We start from the raw sequence: 17,149 nt of genomic DNA, 5'->3' as shown, positions 1-17,149 counted from the left end.
TGTAGTATGCATTTAAGGTTCCTTTTCATTTCTTTTTCTTTTCTTTTTAGCATCTCTGTATCCTTTTTTTTTGTATATATATGTATTTTTGTTGAGGTATAGTCGGTTTACAATGTCATGTCAATCTCTGGTGTATAGCATAATGCTTCAGTCATACATGAACATACATATATTCATTTTCTTATTCTTTTTCACCATAAGTTACTGCAAGATATTGAATATAATTCCCTGTGCTGAGCAGTATAAACTTGTTGTTTATTTTATATGTATTAGTTAGTATCTGGAAATCTTGAACTCTCAGCTTAACCCTTCCCACCCCCTTCCTCCTGGGTAACCATAAGTTTGTTTTCTATGTCTGTGAGTCTGTTTCTGTTTTGTAAATAAGTTAGTTTGTCTTTTTTTTTTTTTTAGGATTCCACGTATATGTGACATTATATGATATTTTTCTTTCTCTTTCTGGCTTACTTCTCTTAGAATGATGATCTCCAGGTCCATCCATGTTGCTGCAAATGACATTATTTTATTCTTTTTTATGGCTGAGTAGTATGCCATTGTATAAATATACCACAGCTTCTTTATAATGAATTTTCTTTTCACATAAGCTAGTTAAAATAGGTTTCTGCTATTTCCAACCTAAAAGTACCTTTTTGGAAACAAAGAGATACTTTTAACACTCCCTTTCCAAATTCTTGAAATCTGAAGGATTTTAGGTTTAGGAGCATCTGGCAACAAATATAGGATTGGGAATGTTTGAAGCATTGGTGCCCAGGTTTGTCACATAAGGCTCTGAGGTCTCCATGAAAACATTGACTTTCATTGGAGGCCCTTGCTACATAGTTTAACCCACCTACAAAAATGACTTCTTTTTATACGGTGCTAGATTTCAACATTTTGATGACTGCCATGCTTTAAAGTGGGAATAAAGATAGCTATTATATTTTTTAATTTGCAGAGCAAGGCAGACAATAATGGCATGGTATTCATCAGAAGAGCAATCTTTATTTTTAAAATCCAAAGGCAGTCAATAATGTTATCTATGTACTTTGCTATTATGATGACATACAGCATATAAAATATTAAGTATGTTTGATATTTAATTGATTTCAATCATATCAGTTTGCCAAGATATAATAAATCAACAAGAAAATCTACCAACAACTCCCCCACAAACATTCCCTATTGAACCACTCTTAGTTTTTTTTATGTAGTCATGAAACTTGAAAATTGCCTCTAAATTAGCATAGCTATTCACACATTATTTCCACCACCAACAAAGAAATGTCACTGTAACAGTTGCTGAATAGTTTTTTATGCAAAACTGATGTTAGTGACAGATTTTTAAGCATGCAATTTGTCTCAACACGTGTCATTTTATTTGTAAAAAGTCCTGGGACTAACAAATGAAGTTTCAAAAGTTATTTATTTTGTCTCCTGGCAGGATAGAATAATCAACCAACAGAATTGTGTGATGGTCTATTAGATTCCGAATCATACTGTTGTTGTAGAGGGGAAATAAAACTATTTCCCTTTTACCCTCTAACCCCAGAAATAAGTGAAGAACAAATGTATCAAATGGACATACAATTGTCCATCAGTATCCATGGGAGATTGGTTCTAGGACCCCTGAAGACACTAAAATCCATGGATCCTCAAGTCCCTTATATAAAATGGTGTACTATTTGCATATAACCAAGCACATTCTCCTGTATACTTTAAATCATCTCTGAATTACTTGTCATTCCTAATACAATGTAAAAGCTATATAAATAATTGAAATACAATGTAAATACTATGTAAATAACTGCCAGCAAGGGGCAAATTCAAGTTTTGCTTCTTGGAACTTTCCAGAATTTTGGGAGGGAAATATTTTCCATCTGCAGTTGGTTGAATCAGAACCTATGAATACAGACCGACTGTACTTCGATTTGGATTTACAATTTGATTTGATAATGCAGCATCTTATAAATGGAAGAAAATTCCTTAAAAAATTACACTGCCAGCGCAGTTCTACCCCTACTGCCATAACTTTGAAAAATAACAGTTGTAAACAGTAGAGTTGCCTGATTGCAGGATCTGAGGGGAGTACCTTTCTCTTGCTATTTCATCCCAGAACAAGAAGCTTTTGAGTCAGTCCTGCAGTAACTGCTATCACCATCATCTGCTCTGTACTGTGTGCTTGCAAGGTAGCACACCAAAACTATCTTCAGAAATGCCACTGTTAATGCTTTGCCTGCCTCTGTAAATATACTAAGATATATTTATATTCCTTTTATATATAAAAACTATAGTAATATAAATAATGTTACGCAGGGAAGAAATAAGTTAGTAAATCACTAAAAGATCACTGCCTTAGGCTACTAGGGTTGACATAACAAAATACCATAAACCGGGATGCTTTAATAATAGACATTTATTTTCTTACCATTCTGGATGCTGGAAAGTGCAAGATCAAGGTCCAGCAGAGTTAAGTTCATGGGGAGAGCTTTCCTCCTGGCTTGTGGATAGCTGCCATCTCCCTGTGTCCTCACATTGAGGGGAGAGGAAGAAACCTTTCTCTCTCTCTTCTTATAAGGCCACTGATCTTATTGGATTAGAACCATCCTTATGACCTCATTTAACTTTTATTATCTCCTGAAGGCCGTGTCTCCAAATATAGTTACCTTTGGGGTGAGGACTTTGATATATAAATTTAGGGGGTGATATAATTCAGTTCATAGCAGTAATTAAATACAAAAAGACTAAATACCTAGATATGTCAATAATGGCAAAATGTAGGTGTATTTTTCATCATATGGACTACCCATTATTCTTGAGTCTAATCCTAACATGTTAAAAAACAAAAACAAACTTCTGTTTCTTTCTAGAATGACTGATTTTCGGCCACCAAGTAGTTTCCTTTTTTGTTTATTTGTCAACTTTAAAAAAATTTCAAACCTACAAAAAAGTTGAAAGAATAATATGCCCATATATAGGCCTACCATTTTGCCACATTCTGTTACATCCCAATCACAGCCTCTTAGTTTGGAATGTAATTTACAGGACATTTGTGTCAACTCTCGCCTCGTACACAAACTCAGTCCAAGGGGTCATCCAGCCTCTACTTCTAGATCCCTGGTAATGAGGAACTGGAATGTCTTTGAGCCAGCCCCTTCTGTCTTTAGAGGCCTCTGGTTGTCACTAAGTTTGTGCTTAGAGTAAACTGAAATCTGGCCCTCCATAGCTCCCCTCAGTTGGGCTTTATATAACACTCTAGCCAGACAAACTAATTTTAGTTCCTTTCTCACACGACAGCTTTAAAACGATTGAAGGCAGTGCTCTGGTTCTCTTCCTTACTCTTGGAGAAGAAAGACTTATGAACTGATCCCTTCATCCATCCATTTGGATTGGTAAAGAGTCCCTACTTGGGTAGTAGGGGCACATATTTACAAAGTGTCACTCAGAGTTGACAAGACAATGAGGCTATTTCATCTTCTCTCATGGATATAACTTTCCTCACTGGCTCTGCTGGGTGACTCAGTCTCTTTGTGATATGCAGAGACTGGGAGTCCCCAAAGCCACCCTCAGATTCAATAATTCACTGGAAGATTTGCAGAAATCACTGGACACTGTTATACTCATGATTATGGTTTATTACAGCGAAAACTTACAGATTGAAATTGGCGAAGGGAAGCAATGCCTAGGGCAGAGTCCGGCAGAGTTCCAAGCACAAACCTTCCAGTTGCCGTCTCCCAGTGGAGTCTCTGACACTGCTGACTCATCCCAGCAGTGACATGTGACAATACACATGACAATACACACAGAGTGTTGCCAGCCAGGGAAGCATACCTGAGCCACAATGTCCAGAGTTATTTGGGGCCCCATCACATAGATATGGTTTATCACTGCACCTTAGCTTCCAGCCTCTCCAGAGGCTGAGGTGATAGGGGTGGCCCAAAGCCCCCACCATAAGTCACATTGTTAGCATAGATTATCTGGTATGTCCTAAGGTTCCCAGGTAAACAAAGACACTCTTACGAGGCAGGACATTCCAAGGCTTTAGAGATTACCTCTCAGAACAGAGGCCAGACTTCTGCTTGGGAAAAATTAATTATTTGCCAAAGAAGGTAGATAAGCCATTTTTCCAGCTTTTTCCCTATTCATTTCCCACTTCTCTGTCAGCATAATGTCTGGACATGTGCACCCCATTGTGACAAGAGAGATGGGCCTTGATCTCAAGTGCAGGTCCTGTCCTGTGCCTCTGCTGCAGGGTAGCTGATCTAGTTCGGTTTCTAGAGCCTTGCAGTGGTGCTTCTCCAAGTGTGATGTCATTCTTTGGCTTAGTTAGACCCACCCACCCTGTATCTGCCAGGACTACAGAACCCGCCAAATATCAGCCAGGTCTTCTTTCTGGCCTTTGGCTGAGAGGCATCTGTCCTTCAGCCTTGATGTTAGGGTTACCTCACACCTAATCACAGAGGCCCTACCATAGCAGATCCCAAGGTGGCCAATTCTGTTACTTACGTTGTCTCCAGCAGGGGATTGTGGGAATTTCTGGAGATCTTCATGCTCCTTAAGAGCCAGGGCAGGCATGGGATGGGTCATGCAGGCCCTCTCTCTGCTGAACCGTGTCTCCTGGCCATCTTCGTTGTGCTCTGGTAGTTCCAGGATGGTGAGGCCATTCTATGTGGCAGTCTCCTCTCGGAGTTCTGATCAAGGACTGGGACACAAGTTCCCTCTGCTTCTGTGTCTGGCTCTCCCTTGGTTTAATGTACCATCTCCCCTTCCATCCTTTTCTGGATTATGACCTGAAGAGGGCAGACTACTTGCTTGTTCTTTTGCCTTTTATTATTTTCCCACAACCCATCAGGCTAGAAGGAAGGAATTACTTTACATCATATTTTCCTCTATCCTGATTAAGGATTTCTTCAGGCTATACTAACTGAATGGCTGCGGGGAACCAGATTTATAAAGGAAAGGAAAGAAAAATATTTTTAAAATATTATCTCTATCATACTTGTATAAAGAGGTTGGTGACAGTGAGGACCTGGAGCCACTGAAAGTACGAAACCCTTTTTCTTTTCCCCATTTTCCTTTCTCTTTTTTCCATCTTCCTTATAGCCTGAAGAGTTCACAAGTAGGTTAGCAACTACAAGGTCATGGTTTTGGAATGGAAGACAGTTTGTGGTTCACTAGAATCTCACTGTAATGGTAATGATAATATATCTTCCATTTATTTGAATGCTGTATGCCAAGTATTGTGCCGACTTTTAAAAATTCTCTCCAAAATGCTATCATTACTCCCATTTATAGATAAGAAAATTGAGTTTCAGAGAAGTTAAGTAATTTGCCCAAAGTCTTATAACTGGTGAGTGGTGTTACTAGAGTTTAAACCCAATATCATCTGACTACAGAGCCCATGCACTAATTAACCATCACTCTGAACTGCCTTTTGATGAGGCTTTCAGATTTCTGATTTCCTTGTTATTGCTATATGAAGACCTTCAGTAAAGTGCGACTACACTTACATTTTTGTAGGCTTCCAAAAGTCCCTTGGTGATAAAGTGGCAAGTGTGGCATTGAAAACCTGGTCTAATGTTGGCAAGCACCCTGAAAATGCTGCTGGGATTACTGAAGGAATCAGCCACTTGGGATTCTACCTTCCTAATCGCTTCTTAAGGGAACTTGTAATGAATCTAATTGGAAGCATCTACTTGATTCCCTACAGGATTATGTCATATAAACCAGTAGGAAGAAAGATTTCAAAATCAATAAGTGAAAAAGAGAGAGACGCAAGGGTTGAAAGCACAGAGCTTAGGCCAGGAGGGCAGGCAGAACACTGACTTTGTAGCTCAGGAGGGAAGTCTTGAGCCCTTTTTGATAACTGCTATATGTGCAAAAGATGTTTGTGATTTGGGTATGGGAACTTTGAACACACGTTTTCCTTTTGACATTCGGTAAGCTAAATTGTGGGAATTTCTGTGGGTGTTGATTAAAACTGTATGGTGCTGATCAGTTCAAAGGGCAGCACTGCTGTCAGACTTCAGGCCATACAGAGAGTGCAGGCTATGTGGCTGTGATCAAGATTGTCTTGGGGCCTCTATTCAGTTATTCATTTACCCATTAAAGAGTTGAGCTGGACTTGAACGATGGGTAGGATTTTGATAGGTAGAAATCATGGGGCTGGACATTATAGATAGGGTCAGTAGTAAGCAGAGACATAAGATGGGAAAATATGGTGCATGTTTGGGGGATGGGCTTTTTTTTCTTCAGACAGAATTCCAGATAGAGAAGAGAAAGAGAGAGACAAACTCAGAAGAGTAGAACAGGATCAAACTGGGTAAAATGATGACATTAGGTCCCCAGGCACAAGTGCTCAGCGTGAACCTCCAGTAGCATGGGAACATCTGGGAGTAGGAAAAGCAGCGAGGTTCTGTTTGAGCTTGGGTGGCAGAAAGGAGAACCTCTTTCTATTTGTTCCTTCACTGACTGCTGTAACAGGACAGTCCTTCAGTCAGCTCCTGCCTCGTGATTGTCCCATCATGTGTGTTTTGGCGGTTCTTCCTCTTGGTGAGCCTCCACCATCCACCAGAATTGTGTCTTTTGTCTTCCTCTCCTTCTTTCTGTCCCCTCCCCCTTCATTATGTATCTTGACAATGTCTTTAAAAAAATTTTTTTTATTGAAGTATAGTCAGTTTACAATATTGTGTTAATTTCTGGCATACAGCATAGTAATTCAGGTATACATATATACATTGACAGTGTCTTTTAAAAAAATTTTTGGGGGGGAGGTAACCCAGGTCCTTGTACATGCTAAACACACACCCTACCGCTGAGCTATATGCTCCACCCTTGATAATGTCTTTTAATCCTTTGGTTTCAACTACCATTTCTGGAGAGACAACCCTCAACGTTCTCTTACGAAGGGCAATGGTGTTAGGATGGTGATAGCAGCGGTCAGATTGCAGAGTTAAGAGGGTGACTCAGGAGTAGGGGCAGTGACCGTCAGTGAAAGTCAAAGAGAAAAAGGTAGGCCATTAAATAATCCTGGGGTCAGCAGTCTAGGAGGAAGCAAAGTCAAGAGTAGGGAGTAAAGCTATGGGGGTGCTACCAGGAGGTAATTCATGGACAAAGTTAGGGAGAAGGCAGCAAGAGTTGAAATTTATGAAATGGTCAGGTTAAAAGGGTAGTCTTGTCTCAATAGATTGAAGCTACTCAAAATTAACTTCTTTAATATCTCCTCATGTCAGAAGATCTCTGCCTCTGAGGAAATATTTCCTCACTTCTTTCCAACATGTCATCTCTTAAAGCAAAAACAACAAAAACCTAAAATCCATTTTGTCACTGATTTAATTAAGTCAATCATCTAGATGTTCAGTCTGTGTGAAATCAAATGTGCAGATGGACTGAACTGTTAGATGAAATTTCCCATCCCATCAATGTCTAATTTGTGTCCTACCATCTCCATGGAATCATCACCACTGTTGTGAATTCATAATAATTGCTGCGTCTCAGAGCTCCCAGATCACTTGTTTCTGAGTCATGCATTCTAGAGGTAGCCTGAGGAGCATCTTTAAGTCCATATATAGATATAGATACAGATATATATGACAATGTGTATATATATTCTAAATTTGTTTTTCTTCCTTTTGGCACAACAAGGTATTTGTATAATAATTCTTTATCTCCCTTTAAGTAAGTATATGTAATGGGTATTTTTTTCCAGGCAACCCTGGCTAGGAGTACAGAAAAATCTACTGATTTAATGTTACTCTAAATCATTTTCTTCAGGGTATGACTGTTCCTTTTTAACAATAACCACCATTACTATTACTATAAGAATAATAAAGATAAATCTTAAAATGCAAATATCCTTGGGAGGGGGATTCATTAAAAAATAAGCATTCCTGTTAAGGAACAAAGAAACCAGACTGATTCACTCCCTTTTTAAAGATAAGATCTGAGAGGAGAGGATACCAACTGTGGAAAGGAGAGCAGCAGCAGAAAGAAAGGCTTAAAGCAACCGGTTAGGCTCCCAGAAGGGCGGGGAAACCCACAAACCAATCTAGATTTACTTCCCGGTTTTGCTTAGGGCCACCATTTTAAAGGTAGACATTAAAACTGAGTGCACTTCTATCTCTGTTTTCCTTTCTTTAAATTTGAGATTCAAGTTATCAGATATCTTCACTAAATGGAATGCTCTTTTGTTTCCACTGTTGTACACAGATAAAGCTACATTTATGGCCTGCCAGTGAATTGGAATAAATTGAGTTTAAAATGATTTTCAGGGATATTATAAAATGTGTTGACTGCTGTGAAAAGAACCAAAGCAACTCTGAACAATGCCCATGGGAAACTGTTTTATACTATAAAAAAAGTCATTTGCTTACAGAGAAATATTTCTTTTAAAAAATGGAAAATCTTATCATAGATTTAGTGCTATGCACAGCTGGTTGTTCCTAAAAATAGTGAACTGTTAGAAAATTCATTAATTAGGGTCATATATTTAGCAATATCTGCTTGTTTAAAATAAGACTTCTTCTATTAATTACTGCCTATTCCATAAAATAGATCTATCCTTTAATTGCACAAATACACGAAATTATAATCTTGAAATTCCCCACCAGGTCTAATTTAGGTCAATGCTGAGATAATTGTGCTTCACAGCTTAGCCACAACAGAATCCTGATGAATTTGTAACAGAGACTCCATACCATATCATCTCAGATGATAGGTATTAAAATGACTAGTACCTTTGGGCAACCAGTGTTTTTTTTCACAAACCCTAGGTGAAGAGTGACAGCTAGTAGAACTGAAGCAATGAGGCTCAGCAGAAGTTTACAGGAATGTTTTGATTGATCAGTTTCCATGAGAACCAATATCTAAGCACCTGCTATTCTAATTCTTGGAGGGCATCTCTAATAGTAAAGCCATCAATTTAAATTCTGCTTCTGGACCTTGGCTACAAATATTTTAAAGCTGATGGTGAAATTCCTCTTCCAAAGTTTTGATTTTATTGGCCTGGGGTGCAGCCAGGACCTCAGGATCTTTACAAGCTCCCAAATAATTGAAAAAAGAAGCCAAGGTTGTGAACGTCAAAGGTTTACAGCTTTACAGGTTTGGCAGCAAACGCACAGCAGCTGATCATTTCCTCTTATGTCTAGTAATTCTATTACAGGTAGCCAGCGAATGGTGATGTCTCTCTAGAAAGTAAATACCCATATGTGAACCTTTCTTGGACTCACTGAAAGAGAATTTTTGAGCGTGAGCCCCTGGCATGAGTACTCCTTACATCTCCCCAGGTGGTTCTGATGTACAGCCAGCACTGCAAATTTCTGTTTGTAGTTTTCCAGGCCCAGCCATGTGACACTCCTCCAATGCAGACAACTGGAGAAGCTTCATGTGATTACTCATTAGAGCATTTTATTTAAAAATGGAGTTTTGTTTAATAATAATTTGGTTATTGTTTATATTACACATATAACAGGTATGGCTAGAACGAGCTTCTAGATCTAACTTACTAGTACCTGAGAAGTAAATCCTAGTACCTGGGCAAATTGTACCACGGTAAAAGGAAAGTTGCATGATGAATACATTTTAATTTAACAATTTTCTTACCTAGACATGAAAGTCTAACACCCAGTTGCCAATACCAGAATGTTTGTGATGGCTGTAAGTTTCCTGTTACTTATTGTGGGTTACTTCAGGCTGCTCATCTGAGGCAAAGTGTTATTTCCCTTGTTAAAATCCACCCTTTGTTAACACTAAGGAGTTCTTGCTTGGTGGCTCCCCTACTGGAAAAGTTTTTCTTTTCTCTCAAGTGAGCCATACCTTCTCTGCTCTTGTGTGCCTTTGTCCTGAATATTCTTTCTGCAGCGGGGCAGGGTCCCTAATAGTCTTCATTATCCCACCCATCTGCATCAGGACTTTCCTTTCAGTTAACACTCTTTGGGTTTGTGGTTCAGTTTCATTCAGAGTCTTCCCTTGGTTAAAATAATTATTCTTTAAAATAGGATTTCAGAATATCCTCATTCCTAAATAAGTTCCCAGATGCTTCTCACACAGATGTTTGGCAAACCAAGCTTTGAAAAATACTAATTGCTCAAAAGGTTGCTCATTGCTAAGGATAAGGAACTTTTTTTTTGGTTATTGACAACAGTTTGAGACAAAGAACCTTTGTGCATACTATGTACTGTTTGATGAATAAATGTCAAATATTTAAGGCCAATAATTTCCCCCAAGATCATAAAACTTCTACCCACATTATTCTACATTATATTACCTAATTGTTCGTTCGTTTGTTCTTTCATTGACATTTTATAAGAGTTTCCTGCAATGTGGAACAGATCTAGATGTTAAAGTGAGTAAGAGTAAAAAGTGACTAAGACACAATCTAACTTGACGACAAGGATCATGTCTTGGATTATGTCTAATGAGTAGAGGCTCAACGGATGTTTTTGAATGAGTGGATGATAAACAGCAAAGCAAGGAGATGAAATGGTGAAAAATGGCCATCCTTCAGGTTGAAGGATAGCAGGGCTCAGAAAGATCTCCTGATCTCCTCTTGTTTGAGTGCCTGGTGACAGCTTGGCAATGTCCTATGACAGAGGCATTGACATCAGAGCATTAGAACATCTGTTTTCATAGGAGATGTTTTCAAAGACATGAGCAAAGTGCCCCACCTGTGGCCAACTGTTCATTCTAAAACCCAGTACAATTTTTAAAAATAAGTAAAAATCAGTGGTATGAATCATAGCTATTTAGTCTCAAAGTTAAAGCATTAGAAGGATTGTTATGTTCAAGAAAGGAAAACAACTGGGCAGAAATTTGCTGGACAATTTTGTGAAGTTCCTTTTGCAAACATATTAGGCAAATAAGGTCTATACTGCGAATCCTTCCTACTGTACGTGACACCATCTAGAGTGAATCAAGTGCCCTTGAATTTGAGCAGAGTAAGAATAGATTGATTGTAAAATGTAGGCCTCTTATAAAATAAAATTTTTGGTGCATAGAAATTTTCACCTTTATTAATTTTTGCCTATCACATTTTACTTTATAGTAAATAATGTTTTAGGAACATAGAGTTATCTGTAGATAACAAAACTGTTTCCATCCAGAAAACTGTTGCCATTGTTCAGTCTGTCAGTATTTTCTGTTTATATGTGTTATTGATCACAAATTCAACAAAAAGGACTAGTATTGGGAATATAAAAGTGAACTCTCAAAATTCAACATTAACTACCTTATTAGAAAATAGGCAAAAGACATGAAGAAACACTCCACCAAAGAGGATGTACAAAGGTCAAGTAAGCACACAAAAAGATGCTCAGCTCATTAACCATTAGGTAAATGCAATTAAAACCACAACAGTATATTACTACATACCTATCAGAATGGCTTAAATAAAAAAATAGTGACATCACATGCTGATGAGAATGAGAAGAAACTGGATCACTCATACTTCACTACTGGGAATATAAAATGGCTCAGCCACCCTGGTAACAATTTGATAGTTTCTTTATGTATGGCAGATTCTACCTGTTACTGTCATCCAAGCCAGCAATTATACTGTTGGGCTTTTATCCCAGAGAAATGAAGACTTAACATTCACACAAAAACCTCTACACAGATGTTTAGCAGCTCTATTAATAATCTCCAAGCACTGGAAACAACCGAGATGCCCTTCAGTGTATGAATGGTTAAACAAACAATTACATTCATACCACAGGACACTGCTTTTCAGGAAAAAGGGGAACAGATTGTTGATACGTGCAACATCCTGTATGAATCTCCAGAAGAAAGGCAATCCCAAAAGGGATTTTGTAAATATTATGTGATTCCATTATATGACATTGTTGAAATGACTGAAGTATAGAAATGGAGAATGTATTAGTGGTCACCAGGAGTTAAGGGGTTGGGAAGATATGAGGGAATTGGCAGGGCTATAAAAGGGCAACAGGTGTGGAAAATATTCTGTATCTTGACTGTACCAATGACTATCCTGGTTGTGATACTGCATTATAGTTTTGCAAAATGTTACCATTGGGGAAAATTGGGTAAAGGGTACATGAGATCTCTCTGTACTATTTCTTATAACTTTATGTGAACCTACAGTTATTTCAAAATAAAAAAAAACATAGTCATCATGATCACCATCATACCCAAATCTTACATCTCTTCAGTAACTTCACCATTGCTGTAAGATAAAAATCAAAATGCTTCATAGGGCTTGAATAGAACTGTGTGATCTAGCCCAGTGGTTTCCAGCCCTGGCAGCCTGTTAGAATTACCTGTGGAACTTAAAAAAAATACTGATGCCTGGGCCCTTCTCCAGCTCAATTAGCTCAGGACCTCTAGGGGTAACTGGACATTAATTAATGTTTTGTTTGATTAAAGTCTGCCTTAACACCAGACCATAGGCTCCATGAGAGCAGGAACCAGGCTGGTTTTTGCTGTCCATTGTACTTCCAGCTCCTAAATCAGTGTCTGCCACTTAGGAGGTACTCTGTAAGTGTATGTGAAGTGAATGAATGAATGAATGAATGAATCGAAGGAAAATAGAAGTACCCTCTTCTCTTCTTTCACTGCTTCCCTAAACATGTAGAAGGAGAGAAGGAAGAGATCAGGCGCCTTCGCTGGTCTCATCCCCATCTTTCTAGAGCATCATTACAAAATTGCAGTAGGGACCACAGCACTGCCCCAGGAGAGATCTAACCCATAAGTACAAGATCTGGAAATGATGACAATGCCTCCTTCTTTACACTCAATCAACAAATTTAATGAAAGTGAAACAGAAGCTGACAAGGAGGCTGAAATGACACATAGTCTTACTCATGCAGAAATAATAGAAAACATTTAAAATGCAGCTAAAAAAAATTAAAGGCACTGACAAAGAAATGAAAAAAAGATTTTAGGGAAGGAGAAAAGCAGAGGAAAAGGAGGCTCCCAGCCTTATGACCCAGTGATCACATTTACAGAACGTCTTTCTTGTGTGCTGCTCATGAGGCCAGTATGGTTCACTCAGTGTTCATGAGCCAGCCAAATGATGCCAACAGATACTGAATGCAGCAAGCTCCTAGGTATTCTTGAAGCTTGTACTGATTTCTCCTAACACCTCCCAGCATCTATATTGACATCTGTAGTGTGAGTGCAATACTTCATGTTTTATACAATTACCCTGAGACATTGCAAATTCTGGAATTTTATACAAATCTGAGTTCACAAATCCGCAGACTGGTGTCTGTGGAAAATAGACCTTTATTTTCAGTAACTCTATTTAATTTCCATTTCAATACTACCACCATCCCTACCACCACCACTACTGTCACCACCACCTCCACTCCCCATTCTACCTAGCGGGTGGAAAATGTGCTTTTTTGTTTTTGGACAGGGGGATGTTTTGCAAGTGCTCCCTGGAAATGTCATGGCTTAGGGGGGTGAAGCACTGTGGAGGCTGTGAGTATACTGGCCCTTGAGTTCCCTTTCCATGCAGGTGGAAGGGAGCAAGGTCCTTTGTGTCTGGCAGCTCCACTGTTGGGACCCATGCTTTAGGCTTGGGAAGCTTTATTAGGCTATTTACATTCTCATCTGCCCAGATGTCTCGGCGGCCCTTCCCTCTCTGGTCTTCCTTTCTCCCTGACAGCTGTGCTGGAAAGCTGATACAGCACCCCTTTCTCTCTTTTCTCTACTCCCTCCATCCAAACAAAATCTCTTTCTAGTTTGGGGGAAAAGAAGCCCCAACCATTTCCTTCTCTGTTTCTGGCTAAGACGTCTTGTCTCAGTCTACTGAGGCTCCGATTTCTGTAAGCAAAAGTTAGGAAGGTTAACAGTCTCTTTCTTTCCTCAACAGAGTCTGTGAAGGCAGGACAAACTAACTGCTCAAGTTCAGGTTGGATTGAGGGAGACAGAAAAGAAAGGAAGAGGGTATATACAGTGATAGAAAATAATGACCTCAAAATGTTATCTTGGACCGATAACTAACACTTCTTACATGCCTATACAGTGTTCCAGGTGCTGTATTAAATATTTTATACGGAGTATCAAGTAATTCTCCTAATCCAGGAATAAGTTATTATCATCCACATTTTACAGGTGAGGAACTGTGTCTGCAGGAGGTTGAGTTACTTGACCAATGTCACACAGCTAGTCAGTAGCAGGGCCGGAAAGCAAATGCACTTCTAATTCCAAAGCCCATTGTCTCTGGCTTTGTTCCAGGTTCTGGCTTCTGGTTCATGACCTATGTAACAGAAGGAATTTCTGCTTCAATCTTGCAGTTGCCCTTGAGGGCTAGTCCAGCAGACATTAGCTAGAGCTCATGCCAGTGGCTCATCTGAGTTCCTTCATCTTTTACCAGTCAAGTTTCCCTGGAAACTTCTCCAATGTTCTTTCCCAGCTCCTAGTTGGCCACCATGCCCAATCTTCCAAGGTCACTTGGTAAGTGGTTGAATCATTAGGCTGAACAGTACTCTGGGAGGGGGCCACCATCTCATGTTGCAACAGGAAATGAAAGTGTGTCCATACATCTCAAGCGTCTATGTTAAGAAGTTATGCAAAGAACTGTTCCATTTAATGTGGAACATGCACCATGCACTGAGTCAGGCAGGACAGCCCATAGCAGAGAGGGTTTTGGCTCACAGGGAAGGGCATTATGTCCATCTTGGTGAATAAGGGGCTTCAAATGATTGGCTTGCCAGACAGGCAAGCATGTTAATAAACGAAACAAAACAAAACTGTCCTGTTAACCTTGTTACAGCCCCAGGCATAATTGAGCACTGTGGAACCACTCCTCTCAGTGTCATTGAGATAGCTTAGCCCAAAACACAGATGGGTCACGAAAGTACCTGCAATGAAAACAGGAAAAATGATGTAGCAGGGCAGGGGGTAGGGGTGCCCACAAAAAGTGAGGGAATATAAAGAGAAAATAATTTAGATAATTATTATAGAAAGACACATTAAAACTGTTGAATTTACTGAGTTTTGTCCTTTGAAATTTCCCCCTCCGACAAATCCTTCTCTGGTCAAGATGTGATTATTGATTATCGATCTTCTGCCTTCTTTATCTACATGTGTTTTTTCAATCACCCCTAAAACCCTGTGGAGAGTTAGTATTGTCCCTCGTGTAGACAGGAGAGAATGTGGCCCTAAGAGGTTAATGAATATTTAGGCATGGCCTGGGGACCAGGAAATTATTTTTCTTTCTTTCTGTTATATCATATTGACTCTAGTAGGCTCTTAAAGAGTGGATTTAGAGATTCGAGGAAGAGACCACATAGTAAGTATGTAATGCCTGTCCACTTTACCTTTGTGTAAGGTTGACCTGGCCAGGAGTAGAAAGCATTATATTTGCAATGTCAGGAGCTTCTCTTCCCTTTGGCATTTGAGAAGAACTTCTGTGGAGCAGTGGTACACACCGGGGAGCTTTAAAAAATCGTTATGCCCGAGCTGCACCCCATACCACTTAAAGCACAATCTCTAGGGGACCCAGATATCAGTATTTTAAAAACTCCTTGGGTGTTTTTCCTCTTGTGTATTCCTCCTCTGCACAATCGAGAACCAGGGCTCTAAAGCAATTGTTTTCAGACTTGAACGTGCATCAGAATTACCTGGAAGACTTGCTAAAAAGCTGACTGCTGGGACCCACCGCTAGAATTTCTGTCAGTAGATCTGGGTAGGGTCCAGGACATGCATTTCTAATAAGTGCCCAGGTGACTAGAAAGGTGAGCTGAACAAAAGTAAGGCTGGTCTGAGCGTCAGTTCCTCTTCTTCCTGCCTAAGAGGTTACAAGGGGTTTGTATCTCAGTCTGTTTCATGACTTCCCACATGCTGACTCACCCAACAAGAATACTAGAACATCATTTGTTGTGTAAATGCTAAGTAGCCTGTGAGCACCAGAGTATTCTGAAATAAATCATGCAATGAATTCCATTAGGCTTTGGATGGATGCTAAGGAGCTTACCGCAATTTTCAGTAGGAAAATATTTGTCAAAGGAAATTTACCATACTTAAATTTAGTTGTGTCCTTCCTTCTACCAGCATTTCTTCTTTTTTTTTTTTTAAAAAGTATTTGTAATCACTCCTCTTTATTATTTTTCAGGAGGTCAAGTTATAAAGTTTATGGAGTCAGAACTCAAGGGATAGGCATAAATTTTCAGATCTAGGAGGGTAGGGTTGCCAGATTTAGCAACAAAACAAAGACAAAAATAAGAAATACCCCAGGACATCCAGTTGAATTTAAATTTCAGGCAAATGATGAATAATTTTAAAATGTAAGTATGTTTCATGCACTATTTGACAATCCTGGTGACAGGGCAGATATTAGGATGGGAATGACATATGTATCTTTTGTGGAGAAACAGAACATATTCCAACCATTTCTGTTTGTGGTTACACAGAGATACTTGAGCTTGAGCCCTGTCCATCGAGAGCTGAACAATCATTGGCTGAATTAATGCAATATGGATACCTAAGATATAAGTATAGTACATAAAATTGCTGAGTGACTTCAAAAAAGTATGCTTGGTAACTCAAGATCCCAGTTTTCTTTTTTATTCAGATACCCCATTTTTGTTATTATTTAAATTAGTGGTTTGCAACTGACAGTGATTCCCATCCCCTCACCTCTACCCCAGGGGACATTTGGCAAGGTCTGGAGATGGTTTTGGCTGTCACAACTCGGAGGGCCGGTGCTACTGGCATCTAGTTGGATGAAGCCTAGGATGCTGTTAAATGTTCTACAACGTACTGGACAGTCTCCTATAAGAATTATCTGGCCCAAAATGTCCACAGAGCTGAGATTCAGAAAGCCTGGTCTAGATCATAGTGCACGGGATTTAACAAATCTCTTGTTAAATTACTCCAGCCATGTCTTCTGGGTGAAATGTGGCAGAGAGGATGTCTTCTATTTGCTGTACTGTAAAGGTCCTGGTGGCAGAATTTTGATAAACTCCTTTAAAATTTTACAAAACAAGGGAAGTGCTGTTGCAGTTCCAGAAAAAGTGCCAGTCCTCAGTTGCTGCTTTTCTCTCTAGCATGGCCTAGATTTGAAGCCTTTGAAGAGTTCAAGCAGGATCTATGAAATTCAGGTGATTGCACTATATAAATCTCCTCTCCTTGGTGGGGAGGGTATAGCTGAGTGGAGAGCACGCCTACCCTGCACAAGTTCCTGGGTTCAATC

The 17,149-nt window shown here is 39.4% G+C and overlaps 1 long non-coding RNA gene across 1 annotated transcript in view; it reads left to right on the top strand.

The window, feature by feature from the left end:
* The window catches only part of LOC116282434 (uncharacterized), an 85,455-nt gene extending 70,514 nt beyond the window's left edge, over positions 1–14,941 (top strand). The window contains exon 6 of the long non-coding RNA XR_012077472.1: positions 14,191–14,941. This is a non-coding gene — a long non-coding RNA (uncharacterized lncRNA). The remainder of the gene's footprint in view (positions 1–14,190) is intronic.
* The last annotated feature ends 2,208 nt before the right edge of the window (positions 14,942–17,149 follow it).

Source organism: Vicugna pacos, chromosome 11, assembly GCF_048564905.1.
Source record: "Vicugna pacos chromosome 11, VicPac4, whole genome shotgun sequence".
NCBI lineage: Eukaryota > Metazoa > Chordata > Mammalia > Artiodactyla > Camelidae > Vicugna > Vicugna pacos.
The sequence above is the reverse complement of the archived record's forward strand: the minus strand, read 5'-3'. Positions and strand labels throughout refer to the sequence as shown.